The sequence below is a fragment of the Lepidochelys kempii genome, chromosome 5, assembly GCF_965140285.1.
Source record: "Lepidochelys kempii isolate rLepKem1 chromosome 5, rLepKem1.hap1, whole genome shotgun sequence".
Taxonomy (NCBI): Eukaryota; Metazoa; Chordata; order Testudines; family Cheloniidae; genus Lepidochelys; species Lepidochelys kempii.
In genome coordinates, this window is record NC_136384.1 from 104,593,673 (window position 1) to 104,609,806 (window position 16,134).

Here is a 16,134-nt window from a genome sequence, read left to right on the forward strand (position 1 = left end):
GAACCAGCCATAGTAAGATGCTGTTTGTATTATCCCTAACCAGCCACAGGAAAATGAAGGTGCTGTATGTTTATGGGAGAAGATACTGTAAGGACTTAGTTTAAGTGAGTCTACAGTAATGGAGCCTGATGACATCTAAAAGTGGTAGGCAAAAGTGTGTTCAGAATCTTTTACCAGCAATGGGATAAAGAACATACTGGAGGTGTCACAAAACAGGGCAGATAATGACTACAAGGAGGCCCCTCCATTCATTTGCAGCTTATTTGCCAGTTTGGCTATTTAGTGAACAGTTAACTGCAGCTCTAAATTAAACCTTTGTAGAGGCAATAAGATTACTGGCAGAGCTGGTCTCCCTTGGTTCCCTGCTGTTTTACAGCCTGAGCAGATTAGTCATTTTTAGTATGCAGGAAAATGCTCATTAGCAGTTAGTTGACATGAGAAATGTAAGATGAAGACTGCCACCTAGTGTGCACTGACAAACCCCACAGATTCAATACATAACAAAAGAACATATTGCCCATGGTGAAGAGAGGGGTCAAAATAAGGAGTCAGAAGGCTGGACTTACTATCCTGAGATCTGTGTAATGGACTCAGAGACAGCTCTGTGGCTCCTGCTGCCCTGACCAGAGAGGCAAATATCTATCCAGTCTCCTCACAGACCACAATCACTTTCACAATAAAGCAACTAAGTTGCTAAGTTGGAAAACAATGAGTCCTTGTGGCATCTTAGAAACTAACAAATTTATTTGGGCATAAGCTTTCATGGGCTAGAACCCACTTCATCAGATGCATGGAGTGAAAAATACAGTAAGCAGGTATAAATATACAGCACATGAAAAGATGGGAGTTGCCTTTCCAAGTGAGGGATCAGTGCTAACAAGACCAATTCAATCATGTGGATGTGGTCCATTCGCAACAGTTAAGAAGAAGGTGTGAGTATAAACAGAGGGAAAATTATTTTTTGTAGTGACCCAGCCACTCCCAGTCTTTCAGCAGGCCTAATTTGATGGTGTCAAGTTTGCAAATTAATTCCAGTTCTGCAGTTTCTCGCTGAAGTCAGTTTTTGAAGGTTTTTTTTGTTGAAGAATAGCCACTTTTAAGTCTGTTATTGAGTGTTCAGGGAGATTGAAGTGCTCTCCTACTGGTTTTTGAATGTTACAATTCTTGATGTCTGAATAGTGTCCATTTATTCTTTTGCGTAAACTGTCCATTTTGGCCACTGTACATGGCAGAGGGGCATTGCTGGCACATGATGGCATATATCACATTGGTAGATGTGCAGGTGAACGAGTCCAATGGTGTGGCTGATGTGGTTAGGTCCTATGAATAGATATGGTGTCCCTTGAATAGATATGCGGACAGAGTTGACAATGGGGTTGTGACGGGTTGGGTCACAGAAACCCCTTGGGACTGCCGCCTGATGTGCTGAGACTACTTCTGAGTCCATTTTCCCTTCAGTATCCTGGGACTTCAGTATCCTGTCTTGTTGAGCCAGACATGCTAGCTTGCTGCAAACACAGACCCAGGTCTGAACCACGTCCCCCAAAAGCTGCAGGCTTAACTGAAAACAGCTTGAGAAGTGCTCCTGTCTCTAGCACCCAGACACTCAGTTCCCAATGGGATCCAAACCGCAAATAAATCGGTTTTACTCTGTATAAAGTTTAGACAGGGTAAACTCATAAATTGTCCGCCCTCTTTAACACTGATAGAGAGATATGCACAGCTGTTTGCTCCCCCAGGAATTAATTACTTGCTCTGACTTAATTAATAAGCAAAAAGTGATTTTTATTAAATATAAAAAGTAGGATTTAAGTGGTTCCAAGTAATAACAGCCAGAACAAAGTAAATTACCAAGCAAAATAAAACAAAAATACATGAGTCTAAGTCTAATACAGTAAGAAACTGATTACAGATGAAACCTCACCCTGAGAGATGTTCCAATAAGCTTCTTTCACAGACTAGACTCCTTTCTAGTGTGGGCCCAATCCTTTCCCCAGTACAGTTCTTGTTCCAGCTCAGTGGTAACTAGGGGATTTCTCATGACTGCAGCCCCCTTTGTTCTGTTCCACCCACTTATCTATCAGTTGCACAAGGAGGGAATTCTTTGTCCCTCTCTGGGTTCTCACCCCTCCTTCTTAATGGAAAAGTACCAGGTTAAAGATGGATTTCAGTTTCGGTGACACAATCACGTCACTGTAAGACTTCATTACCCACTTGCCAGCACACAGTATACAGGAAGACTTACAAGTAAACAAAGCCATTTACAACCAATTGTCCTGGTTAATGGGAGCCATCAAGATTTCAAGCCACCATTAATGGCCCACACTTTGCATAATTACAATAGGACCTCAGAGTTATATTTCATATTTCTCGTTTCAGATACAAGAACGATACATTTATACAAATTGGATGACCATGCTCAATAGATTATAAGCTTTTTAATGATACCTTACAAGAGACCTTTTGCATGACGCATATTCCAGTTACATTATATTCACACTCATGACCATATTTTCATATAATCATATAGAGTGTAACATCACAGGCGTTTATTGCAGGGATTGGTTCCTGGGTTAGTGTTTAGTTGAGTGGTGTGTAGTTGCTGGTGAGTATTTGCTTCAGGTTGGGGGGCGGTCTGTAAGCGAGGACTGGGCTGTCTCCCAAGGTCTGTGAGAGTGAGGGATTGACCATCCCTCAGGTTGTAGATCCTTGATGATGCGCTGGAGAGGTTTTAGTTGGGGGCTGTAGGTGATGGTTAGTGGCATTCTGTTTAGGTACCACTGCCATTCTCAAAACCCCCGCTCAGTTGCCATCTAACCCTGTAAGCACCTTAATCCCCATCAGCACCTAAATTTCTGCCATTTAAGTCCAGATGCTAATGAGCTGCTTGAAGCCCTTAGTGAAGCTAAAGCCCTGGTGGGATTCTTTGGCATTCCCCTGCATTTCTCTCTAGTGGGGCCTGAGCCATTCGGTGTATGCTAGAACATGCCTAACCTGCACAAAAGACAACCAGGAGTGAGTAGGTTGGGAATTTTTCAGGGGTGCATGGGTAGAGTGTGTGTATGTCCAACCCAGAATACCTCAATAGCTCAATCATTAGTGCACTCACCTGGGTTGTGGATGACCCAGCTTCAAATTGCTTTGTCTGATTCAGAGCAGAGACTTAGGTGCAAGTCCAATTTAGGCAGAGCAGGGATTCTGGTTCTCCTGCAGCCCTCATGCACTAACCAGTAGGCTATTGGCTATAATGGGGTGGGGTCAGTCTCTCTCTCCCTCCTCTCCTCTCCTCTCCCAACAGCCTAGACACCTAACTCCAGGAGAAGGTTCACACTTGAGAATCCCACACAGAGAGAGATGCCTGCCTCCAGCCTGTCAAGCGCCTAAGGCCCAGATCAATGGGCATTTGGTGCTTAATTACCTTTGAGGATCTAGCCTAAGCCCCACCCCTTTCTTCTGCATTTCACTTCTGGCTAGCTTAGGTGGCTCTGTGCTCAGTTTACTGGCTTTGGAGAATCCATTTCCTAGTGCCCTATCTCTCCCTATACAATTAATGGGGAATCTGGGCATCTAACTCAGGGTACAGAATTACTCTAATCACAGGGTGCCTACAAATTAGGCATTACAACACTAAGTACTCTTGTGACTCTAGCTTTTAGGACCTCTAACATTTTGTTGCCGTAAGCAACCTGCTAGGACTACAGTAAAGATGTTCTTGACTCCACTCCTGTTTTCTTATATTTTAACATATCTTGTATAAAACAAAAAACAAGGAACTTGTAGCAGGTCATGGAAAGGGATTTGGTGTCTGTACAGAAATGCTTAAGGTAGCTGAATGTACTGTTGCACTTTCTCAGGCTGCAATTACAAACTTCTCCCTCTTCCCTACTCCTACAGGAAGAAACAAAAGAATAATTTCAACCCCATCCCTCCACTTGAGCATTCACACATTCATACTCATCATGGTCCTGATTATCTTGTCAGTTGTGTAGGTACAACTGCCAGTGAAGTCACTAGGAGTCACATGGGTAGAACCGACAGAATAATCAGGTCCTATTGTTGCCAACCCATCAGCAACAACAGCCTCTTAATGGCAGTGCTCTTGCGAATGATATTACTGTAGTTTAGTAAATAACTTACCTAAGCAGCTACACATAAGCAAGTGAAAAAACCTACAGGAATGGAATACATTTTACTGATTTTAATAAATAATAGAGATGGACTCAAGCTGCAATTTACAGCTCTAGCATTAAGTAAAGGGTCTTTGAATGCAGAGTTTGACCTATTAACAAACAGAGGCTTTTTGCAAAAGTGAGAGTCAGATCTTGATTTGGATAATTTTAATGCCCTCAAACTTTGGGGTTTCAGAAGAAAGTTTTTGGTTTGGGATCAAGTCTTAATAAACCCCATTTAGATCAAACAGTTATATAAAGAACTCTTGTTAGTAAGACAACAAAAAGGTTCTTGGCGGGTGATTTTTTTCACCCCGCTATGCAGAATGTATATGTTAAAACAGAGTGAAAAGGAGAATAAATACATTTTACCTCCTTATTTTTCTTTTGTAAATTAATCAGGTCATTACCAGTGTATTGGCCATGTCTGTGCCAATCACACACAGTTTTAATTTATATAATCCATTCAGTTTCAATCTATTTTGTGTCCATTGTGATGTAAAATGCTTCTGGCTTTTAGTTTAGATCAATGTATTTTAATAATATTAGAATACATTTTTTTAATAGGAAAAATACATACAAAGAACAAGTGTATCCCTGGCAATATTTAATTTTTATTGAAAATACAGGATCAAAGTTATAACTGGTATGAGCTGGCACCATTCATTACTTCAATGCACAGTTGAATTTGGCCTACAGAGCACAGAGGGCATAAGCACATACCAATGGTGCCATATACTTCTGTTGGCTAAACAATGGCTTTGATCCATATATTTCATTCTCTAGGTTGCTATTTTTGTACTGGGACTTTCGAAATAGATACATTAGTTTTAGATGTGGAGGTTGACATACCTCAAAGAGACAATGTTTTGTGACCGCTTCCTCCCCCCAGGGTTCCTTGAAAAGAACTAATGTAGTAGTTGTACTACAGAAATTACTATTAATGAGAAATCATATTGTGCCATTGATTTATTAGTTAGAGCTGCTCACTGAAAGCAATTAATTCTGCATGGCACAGTATAGTCTCAGCTGGTCAGTGATATTCTCATTAAGCGCTGTTGTTTCTGGGGTGAAGGAGAACATATTTAGTGATGATTTCCAGTTACTGACCTCTTCCTTTGTCGATGTGGCAGCAGAGAGACTGTGAAAGAAGCACCACTCCGAGCATTCTAGAAGACAGAGGTGGATACATCTCAGCTATTGCTTATTCATGTTAAATTTACATAAATGTTTTTTTAATCTTCAGTAATACAAAGAATTTGTTAGCTTGATTAACATACACAAACCCCAACTCACTTCATCGGATGCATACTGTGGAAAATACAGAAAATGTTTTTATACACACAAACCATGAAAAAATGGGTGTTTATCACTACAAAAGGTTTTCTCTCCCCCCACCCCACTCTCCTGCTGGTAATAGCTTATCTAAGGATCACTCTCCTTACAATGTGTATGATAATCAAGCTGGGCCATTTCCAGCACAAATCCAGGGTTTAACAAGAATGTCTGAGGAAGGGGTGAGCGGGGGTGTAGGAAAAAACAAGGGGAAATAGGTTACCTTGCATAAAGACTTCCTACAATCTATCCTGAAGGACAACTCAACACTCTCAAAAAGAAAAGGAGTACTTGTGGCACCTTAGAGACTAACCAATTTATTTGAGCATGAGCTTTCGTGAGCTACAGCTCACTTCATCGGATGCATACTGTGGAAACTGCAGCAGACTTTATATATACACAGAGAATATGAAACAATACCTCCTCCCACCCCACTGTCCTGCTGGTAATAGCTTATCTAAAGTGATCATCAGGTTGGGCCATTTCCAGCACAAATCCAGGTTTTCTCACCCTCCACCCCCCCACACAAATTCACTCTCCTGCTGGTGATAGCCCATCCAAAGTGACAACAGCAGGAGAGTGAATTTGTGTGGGGGGGTGGAGGGTGAGAAAACCTGGATTTGTGCTGGAAATGGCCCAACCTGATGATCACTTTAGATAAGCTATTACCAGCAGGAGAGTGGGGTGGGGGGAGAGAAAACCTTTTGTAGTGATAAACACGCATTTTTTCATGGTTTGTGTGTATAAAAACATCTTCTGTATTTTCCACAGTATGCATCCGATGAAGTGAGCTGTAGCTCACGAAAGCTTATGCTCAACTAAATTGGTTAGTCTCTAAGATGCCACAAGTACTCCTTTTCTTTTTGTGAATACAGACTAACACAGCTGTTACTCTGAAACCTCAACTGTTTTGCATGTACTGTTGCTATGTCACGCATGACCAAGAACCATGCACACTGCGGGGTGGAGGGGAGGGCGAAACAGAGGGTGCAGGAGTAAAAAAGAAAAAAAGAAAAACTTGACGTCTCAGTATAACTACATGCCTATATTTGTGCGTGTAGCTGTTTGCATGCACAAATTGGCAGAGTTGCATGTGAAAATGTCTGTTTGGGTTAATGTCATCTGTACCCAGTAAGTCTGATAAAAACAGCTGAACCAGAACAGTACCCAGATAGGTCTGGCTTTTTAAGTAAAACCCTGCTGGTTACCATTTCAAGCCCATCTCTTGTCTCTTCTTCATGATTAAGGGGTTATATGATAAATGACTATCAGAACACTATTTAAAGGGTGCAAACAGCAACAGAATAGATGATTTGATAGAAGTGATCAAAAAAGATACTGTTAAGAATGATGTCATATTCAGTGAAGTGAAATTTAAGATGTATAGCTAGGGAAAAAAAGCCTGTCTGAATGCTAATGGCTCTTTTTTTTCTTAGATCTGGTGTATTGTTTGCTACCTCAGCACTGCCATCTGGTGTTTTCACATAATACGACAAGGAAATTCAACAGAGTGGAGTACACCGTATGTTAAAAAGACGCCTCTCTTCATGTAAACCATTATATTAGTGAATCTGCTTAGTATAAATTAGGCACCCAAGTATTTACATTACAAGGTCAAGCTTATGATGATGACAGATTAAGCAAATTGGTTTGCTCGTGTTTCTCAATTCATTCAATATAGCTGCACCCACCAGTTAATAGGCAGACTACATATTTTACTGATTTAGACTCCTGGGGAGTGCTTCAAACTGGCAGAAAAACTTATTCCAGGCAAAAGAAAGATATGAGTTATTGTAGCAGATATTCCTAACCTCTAGACAAAGGGCACAGGGATTATTACAGGGCCTGAAAGAGGGAAGGTGGGAACATTGTCACAGAAAGGCTAATTTTATATCCTATTATGCTGGAGCATTTATCTGTTCTGGGTGGCACATGCAGTACTACTGAGCTGAAAACAGAGACCTGTGCTTTCACATCTGTCCAGCAAATCAGGTTTGATGAGCCAGTAATCTCACTAAGACCTTTACATTATACCAGCAAGTTAGAGGTACAGAGCCCGAGATTCCTCAGAAATCTTGGCCTTTCCATAAACCCCATAAGTGAGAGATGATGATCCAATAACCCCAGAGGCCTTGACATCAGACCAACACATTAGAATGCCTAAGCCAGTGAACTCGCATATACACATGCTGAGAGCAACCCAGCAAGCTAGAGGTGCTGAGCCAGTGAGTTCAGAAAGCCTTCTGCCATAGTATCAGCCCACAAGCTAAAAGTACTGATCCAATGACTCAAAGAGACTTGTGCCCTGAAATCAAGATTCATTAATCCAGTATCCTCAAGAAGGCCTGTGCCCTGATGTCAGGTCAGCGAGCTAGAAGTGCTGAGCCAGTGACTTCATAGAAGTCTATACATGGACATCATTAATCATCTCAGCAGGAAAGAAGTCCTGAGTCAGTGAACTCAGTGCCCTTTCTCTTAATAATCAGCCAATCAAGCTAAAAGTGCTCTGCCAGTGACATCACAGAACCATGTCCCTTCACATCACCGTAGTATGCAAGAAGTGCTTATTCAATGACCTCCTAAAGGCCTATGCCTTGACATAAACCCAGAACGCTGAGTCATAGACTCATGAAAAAGCAGGACTAGAGGGCATCTCAACAGGTCATCTAGTCCAGTTCCCTGCACTGAGTCAGTAACTTTCAAAGGTCTTCAGCCTTGCCTTCAGTCCAGCAAGCTATAGTTGTTCAGCCTGTTAACCTCAGAGAGAGCTGTCACTTGATATCAGTCCAGCAATCTAGAGTTGCAGAGCTAGTGATCTCTTTTGCCTTGGCATCACTCTAACAAGCTAGAAATGGTGAGCAGGGGTTAAATTAAGGGAGACATTGTTCCTCTTGTCTCTCTCTGCTCTCTTTCCTCCCAAGGTTGGTGGGTTGAGGGGAGGAGAAAGCTCCTGCCCCCTCCTTCACTGTTGGTGAAATTAGAACACATCAGGAAGGAAAGTCCATTGTGGGAACAGCTGGAGGAGCTAGTGTCCAGCTAAACTGTTTTATGCAAGTGGATCCCTGTTTGCAGGATTGAGGCCTTAATTTATACCAGTACTGTACCACTATCCCTTATTGATCATAAATAATACTTTCCATAACTTCAATCTTATGAGATAGTGTTCCCAGTAATAATGTTTTACAATAGAAGTGAGAACCCAGTCTTTACATGGGCAGAGATAATTTTGTATCTAAAATAAGAGACATCTTCTGCAGTGAGGGATATATCTTAAAGACCACTTCCAACAGGAGGCTTGTCTTTTGCTATCCATCTCTAACAATGCTTCAGTCTCCATTTCCTTACTGAGGAAAAACAAAGTCAAATAGATGAGCTTTACGTTTAGTCCCAAGTCTCAAATAGAGGTTGCACCAAAAGTGCTTCTCATTTGTTAGTAAGGAAACATTTGTCTCAGACAAATGACCAGGCCACACTAGGAGATCATGTGTTCATCACAGTACTTCATCCTTTGTAAGTATAGGCCTGACTTGCTAAGGGACTCAATCTTTTTCCAGGACCCACTTCATCAATTATAGTAATCTGGTACATGACCAGAACTGACTTACAAATTCAGATATTGGTTGGTGAGCCTTCTCAACAGCATGTAGAAAAGTTTTGGAAGAGTCCTACCCTTATCGTCAGGTTATGCTGCAAGACTCACCTCTTTGTCACAGCAGTCTCTAAAGAAGTATAATAGAAAATGACTCACTAGCACACTACAAGGCAGAAGTCTATATCACAAGAAAGATGTAGAGAAGTCCTCACTGCTTTCCATAATCCATGTATAGTGACCAGATAATACAAGGAGATACTACAGAAATGCCAGTTGATGCAGACAATGAATTCAGATAATAGGGCACATCACACAACGAGGAGGAAAAAAGACTAATTACAGCAATGCCTTGAAAATAAAATTACATATTGTAGCAGTGCTTTCGAAGCTAAATCAAGAAGAGTACAGCTAAATTAATAAAACTACACTATATGGCAGGGCTTAATAAGTTGAATAAAAAAAAGTGGCACATACAACATAATAAATTGCTTGCTAGAGATACATCAGAGATGAATTTCTCACTGTAACTGCACTGACCAGGGTGAGAGAAATATGTGGCAGAAAAATCAGTTTCCTTGGTGCACTTTCATTTTACAGGCAAAGAAATGTTGCCTCATTCATACCACCATTTGGACTGTATAGAGTTGTCCTAACGTATCTTGTGGCTTCCTGCCTAGATTTGGCAGTTCCATGGGCCAAACTTCATAGGCATCCTCTACGCAGTGGACAGGCCTATGGTTGTAACCTTATTGTATCAAAGTGGTTGACTACCTGACTTAGGTTTGCCTTAACAAAACCTTTCCAGTTATGTGCGATACACGTTTAAGCCGCATCAGATTAACACGATGTATTTGTTCTAACAGCAGGAAAGTGGAAACTGCCATCTGTTGCTACACCACACAAATTGTCAAGTAGTAGCTTCAGCAATAGATAAACCAGTAGCGTGACTGCGAGTGTGCACACCTGCACGAGTGCATGACGGAGAGCCATACTATTGTGGAAAGCCACAATAGAGAGACGACTTCTGCATTTGGTTTCAACACTCAAATAAAGTCAGTCACCAATTTCAGCCAGGAGCCCTGTCTGGAGAACAAGTACGTGGATCCCAGACGGGTGGGCTCTTTCGCACGAAGACGCAGACAAGAAAAAACAAGGATTCTCACAAAAATAATTGCCCTATTTCTATTTCAACTCTAGCTGTGGACAGCAGCCGCGGCAGGGGGGTTGTCTGGGAGGCCACACCGTGGAATGGGTCGCAGTTGCGAGGGTTTCTCCACAAGCACAAGAGCTTTTTATTTAAGACCCAGGCGCCTCGCCGGTGCAGAAATCCATGTGTGCAGCTCCTTTATCTGCCCTCAGCTACGGGGCTTGGTAAAGTGGGCCCTGCCCACGGCGAGCACCAGCCAGCTCTACCAGGGCTGCTGGCACAGTTTTTATGGGGGGGGGGCGCAGGCTGAGAGCCACTGGACCACTCCATAAACCCTCTATGCAATGGAAACCACTTTAACTCAGGGGGTGCTACAAGACCCCCCCCCCCGCATCCCTAATTCCAGCATCTGTGATGAGCTCTACAGGCAGGGCCAGGCTCCTGTTCGAGCTCCCGAGGTGCCCTGGGGGCGGGCGCAGCTGCCTACCCCCACTAGGGGCGCTGCGGCCCCAGGGGCCCGCGCGCGCGGCTTCTATTGGCCGAACAGAGATCCGCTAGCTGCTTCTCCCGCTCATTGCCCAGCAGCAGATCAGGCTCACGTGACCTTCTCCATGCTGTCACAACAGGCAGTTTCAGTTATTGTCCAGGGTCCCTTCATGTCGCTCCTCACCCCGCCCCCGCCAGAAACATGTTCTTACACATGCGCAGTGCTCTTCCCGGAAACACGGTGAAGGGGTCCGGGATCACCTGACACAGCCCTCCATACTAGTGGGCGGGGTTCCCGTGTCACGTGACGTCCCCGGTTCGCCTCCGTTCTCGCCGTGCCTACAGGAGGGTCTGCGCATGCGCAAAACACAGCTGTCATCCGCGCACGGAAGAAGCCTGGAAAGCAAAGCAAAGCAGAGGGGGAGTGCGGCCGCTCCCCCGACCCTGCCGGGCCGTTAACTTCCCCGTCCAGGTACAGCCCGTGGGGCCGGGCCGGAGCGCACAGACCCCCGCTGGGGGCGGAGGCCGGGCCCGGGGGTGCCCCTGAGGGGAGCAGGCAGGGGCGGGAGCCCGCTGCGGGAGCGCGGTGGCGCAGGGAGCGGCGGGGCTGCCTGGGGCGGGGAGGCCGGAGCACGCAGCACTTAGGTGGGGATGCCGCTGCCACCTGCTCGCGGGCGGGGCCGGGAGTACGTGTGGCCAGGGCTGTGTCTGTGGTGAAGCAGGGAGGAGTGGGGACCAGGGCACGGCTTGTGCGTGTGGGGAGGGGCCGGGGGTGGCTTCCTGGGAGCAGCCCTGGCCCCGCGGGAGGGGGGGTGCGTGTGGGTCCCGGCTCTCTCTGCCATGTTCACTCTCTGCACCCCCAAACCGCCCCGCGGTACGGTGCTGCACTTGCTGAACAGGACGTGGGGGGATCACACAGGAAACCAGCCCGCTTGCCCCAGCTGTCACTGTGGCTGCAGCTGGGCTGGGTGCATCTGCTAGTTCGGCAGATAAATGGAGGGAAGCGAGGGGCAAATGCAGTTCTTGTGGCGCATGTTGAGTTGTTTGGATTTTGTATTCACGAACATGCTATTGTATTTTAAAACCAGTGTTTTCATAACCTAAACGTGAAAAACAAATCAGACTGCATGTGTGACTTGTCAGTGTGTCTCTCACTTCTTGTGTGATTGCACTTCCGAGTTGGATATGAGCGTGTGTGTAGACCTGGATAAGCTACTGTTGGGAAAAATCCCATTTAAAAACACATAGTGAAAGGAATACAGCAGGTGTATCACTTTGGCCCCAATTCTACAATGAGCTCAGCATGGGTTGGCCCCCTCCTGAAGTTGGTGGTGCTACATGTGGACACAGATGTCTGTCCAAATAATATACCTACCTTTTACAGAGTGGTTTTCATTCGTAGATCTCAAAGTGCTTTACAAAGGAAGTAAACGTTGTTATTCCCATTTTACAGATGGGGGAAACTGAGACACAGAGAGCTGAAATGACTTGCCCAAGGTCACCCTGCAGGCCAGTGTCTGAGCCAGGAATAGAATCTGGCTCTCCTGAGTGCTAATTGGTTACTCTATCCACTGGGCCATACTGAATCCCTTACAGCATTGGAACCTTCAGGAAGTGTTTTGGATCCTCTATTATGGGATGTGTTGTGGATTCTATTGCTTTTCATTGTGAAATAGCAATATTTTTATAGAGAAAGATAATTTTAAAAATCAGGCTTGGTAAATGAAACTAGCAGGTGTCAGATAAAAATAATCAATTAGTTTAACAGTGCATAGTATTAGATTAGGAGGTGCTGTTTTGACTTGAATTGTGACACTTTCTGTAAAAAAAAAAAAAAAAGTCATGTAATTTCACAGATTTTTTCATGTATGGATTTGAATACAGTTTTCTGACTGTCCTATTCTCTCCATCATATTCTTTGGATTTTTTTTTCAAATGGTGCATTTTTCTGTTCTTGCAGTTTCTGTAAACTATAGGTGCAGTAGTACAATATATACATTTCTTGTTGTTGATATTTCAGTGAAAGTTAACCAGTACAAGACCACAGTGACACCTATGTGATAGCACTAAGCTAAGTGGTTGACAGGAGATTGTAGTTCAGAGATAGGGTTCCTGTTATCATTGTCAAAAAAAATCATAAGCAAACTTTCAACAGAATGTAGCAAGGGATTTTCTGTGTAATAACTGCAAAAACTAGAAAGAAAATGATTACTATATTCTGAATTAATAATCATTTTAGGCCCCAGTCCTACAGCTTGCTCTGTGTGGGTACATGGATTCACATATGCAGAGCAAATTGCAGGATTGGGACCTTAAATTCTACATTATCAATCTACTTGAAAGTCAGAAAATGAAGGTAAAATGTTCCTCTCCTCATTTGTTGAAGTAATCCTGTTAGGCTCATTTGGATTACTCACATGAGTGAAATGAGTGGGATTTGATCCTAAATCAGTAAAAACATCATTGGTGTCAAGGTCTGGTTCAAATTAACATTTTTTATTTTGAACATTTCTGCTAGTTTGTAATGCATTTGAATGAAGATAACTGATCTTGTTTCTTTATATAAAGAAAAAATTCTTCCTGTTGATTGATTTTTCAATGTTTATATCATTTCAGAGACTGAAGGATCCACCTTCGATGTTCTTAAATAAGTAGTTTTAAATGTGTAATTTCTGTCCCTACTTTTAAAAATTAGTTTCTTCCATTATTGCTGCTATCAGGTAGCTGACATAACTATAATTTGTAAGCTGATATATTTTATGCAAAGCAAAGGGTTTGGTAGTGATAGCTTAGTGGCTTGATTTAAAAAAAAAAAAAAAGAGAAACAAAATGGCACAGTGACCTTTTTCTTGGATGCATTTTTTACTAAGATATTGAGTATGATGACATACATATTTGTAAAATTGTTTCTCTGTCAATGTGTATACTTTGGTAACCAGTAAATGGTTTTACTGCAATAACACAACCCCCAAGTGTAGACAAAAATGTGATTTGCAAAGTTTATTTTCCTTTGCTTAAAATTGGGGTAAACTGAACCGGTGTGATTCATGGCTACCCTTGTCTCCTCTTGAATTTGTGCTGGGATAGCTATGCCAGGTGCTGGCCACTGGTGACGGAACTGTGGCTAATCCCTGGTAATAAAACCTATGCTACATAACCAGGATCTGCTTTTTTGGGATGTCTCCCAGGAAATGATTTTAGCTTAATAATAAAGAATGGTAATGATTAAGCCATAATCGGGTCAGATTTAGCATACATTGCACTTAATGGGGAAACATTTAGCCAGTATGAAGAGATGCTAAAATATAAAATTCTAAGATTTGGCCTTCTAAACATAGATTGTAGTGTAAATATTAAAAGAAGAAAATGAGGTGTAGTGAGTTAGTTTTTTGTCTTGCGTCTCTGTTTAATACAGTATTTCGTCATTAAGGGTCTGACTTGTTTAACATTTAGACCCTTAATGACAAAATACTGTATTAAACATAAATATACAATTACCACAGTTATACATTCAAATCAGTAAATTACGCAGGCAAATGCTAATTATTATTTTAGATTGTTTAAAATGTGTCCTCTTTCAACTGGGGCAGCTGCTTAATTGTACTGTTTCATGTTTGTTTAAGTTCATCTCAATGATGATAGCGAATAAGAATTGTTCTTGGGACAACCATAACACTTTTTTGAAAACAAAAATGTAAACAGTATAACAGTGAGGAACTTGTTATTGTGTTTTGGTATTTTTATGTTCATTTCATGTCTACAACAAAACAGTAAACAACTGACAGAAAATAACTCTTTAATATACTGTTGCATTTTAAAAAAATGCCCCCCCTTCCCTTCCATAGAATCAGAAATTAGCAAGCTTAAATACTGGATATTCTAGAACAAGAACTTAATTAGTTATTCTTGCATATTTCAGACATGCAATAAAGGGATTTTATAAGCAGTTTGATACTGATGGGTCTAAAGTGCACTATAAAACTGTGCTGCTTTTTTGGAGCAGCAAATTGTTATGGAGCTCTGTAGGTTTCTTAGATGGTATTGCATTTAGAACATAAGAATGGCCATACTGGGTCAGACAAAAGGTCCATCCAGCCCAGTATCCTGTCTACCGACAGTGGCCAATGCCAGGTGCCCCAGGGGGAGTGAACCTAACAGGTAATGATCAAGTGATCTCTCTCCTGCCATCCATCTCCACCCTCTGACAAACAGAGGCTAGGGACACCATTCGTTACCCATCCTGGCTAATAGCCATTAGTGGACTTAACCTCCGTGCATTTATCCAGTTCTCTTTTAAACCCTGTTATAGTCTTAGCCTTCACAATCTCCTCAGGCAAGGAGTTCTACAGGTTGACTGTGCGCTGAGTGAAGAAGAACTTCCTTTTATTTGTTTTAAACCTGCTGCCATTAATTTCATTTGGTGGCCCCTAGTTCTTATGGGAACAAATAAATAACTTTTCCTTATTCGCTTTCTCCAAACCACTCATGATTTTATATACCTCTTAATCTCCTCTTTTCCAAGCTGAAAACTCCTAGTCTCTTTAATCTCTCCTACGGTACCCGTTCCAAACCCCTAATCATTTTAGTTGCCTTTCTCTGAACCTTTTCTAATGCCAGTATGTCTTTTTTTGAGATGAGGAGACCACATCTGTACGGAGTATTCAAGATGTGGGCGTACCGTGGATTTATATAAGGGCAATAAGATATTCTCCATCTTATTCTCTATCCCTTTTTTAATGATTCCTAGCATCCTGTTTGCTTTTTTGACTGCTGCTGCACATTGCGTGGACGTCTTCAGAGAACTATCCATGATGACTCCAAGATCTTTTTCCTAATTAGTTGTAGCTAAATTAGCCCCCACCATATTGTATGTATAGTTGGGGTTATTTTTTCCAATGTGCATTACTTCACATTTATCCACATGAAATTTCATTTGCCATTTTGTTGCCCAATCACTTAGTTTTGTGAGATCTTTTTGAAGTTCTTCACAGTCTGCTTTGGTCTTAACTATCTTGAGCAGTTTAGTATCCTCTGCAAACTTTGTCACCTTGCTGTTTACCCCTTTCTCCAGATCATTTATGAATAAGTAGAATAGGATTGGTCCTAGGACTGACTCCTGGGGAACATCACTAGTTACCGCTCTCCATTCTGAAAATGTACCATTTATTCCTACCCTTTGTTCCCTGTCTTTTAACCAGTTCTCAATCCATGAAAGGATCTTCCCTCTTATCCCATGACAACTTAATTTATATAAGAGCCTTTGGTGAGGGACCTTGTCAAGGTTTTCTGGAAATCTAAGTACACTATGTCCACTGGATCCCCCTTGTCCACGTCTTTTTTGACCCCCTCAAAGAACTCTAATAGATTAGTCAGACATGATCTCCCTTTACAGAAGCCATGTTGAC

The 16,134-nt window shown here is 42.3% G+C and overlaps 1 protein-coding gene and 1 long non-coding RNA gene across 33 annotated transcripts in view; one reads left to right on the top strand and one right to left on the bottom strand.

Annotated features, from left to right (window-relative positions):
• Window positions 1-726: 726 nt before the first annotated feature.
• Window positions 727-10,933, bottom strand: LOC140911722 (uncharacterized). Of its 2 annotated transcripts, none has more exons than XR_012159106.2 (2): window positions 10,060-10,933; window positions 727-5,338 (listed from the first exon to the last, which is right to left on the bottom strand). It is a non-coding gene; the product is annotated as an uncharacterized LOC140911722 (long non-coding RNA). The 2 variants fall into 2 exon arrangements; XR_012159105.2 differs by having other exon boundaries at window positions 9,868-10,933.
• A 130-nt stretch (window positions 10,934-11,063) lies between these two features.
• Window positions 11,064-16,134, top strand: part of KDM4C (lysine demethylase 4C) — a 437,490-nt gene continuing 432,419 nt past the window's right edge. For 10 of the 31 annotated variants that reach the window (XM_073345314.2, XM_073345316.2, XM_073345310.2 and 7 more), the window contains exon 1: window positions 11,065-11,201. The gene's annotated coding sequence lies outside the window, so the exon portion shown is untranslated. Of the gene's footprint in view, window positions 11,202-16,134 lie in introns of all 31 variants that reach the window. The other 21 variants (XR_012159108.2, XM_073345318.2, XM_073345317.2 and 18 more) reach the window with 7 other exon arrangements.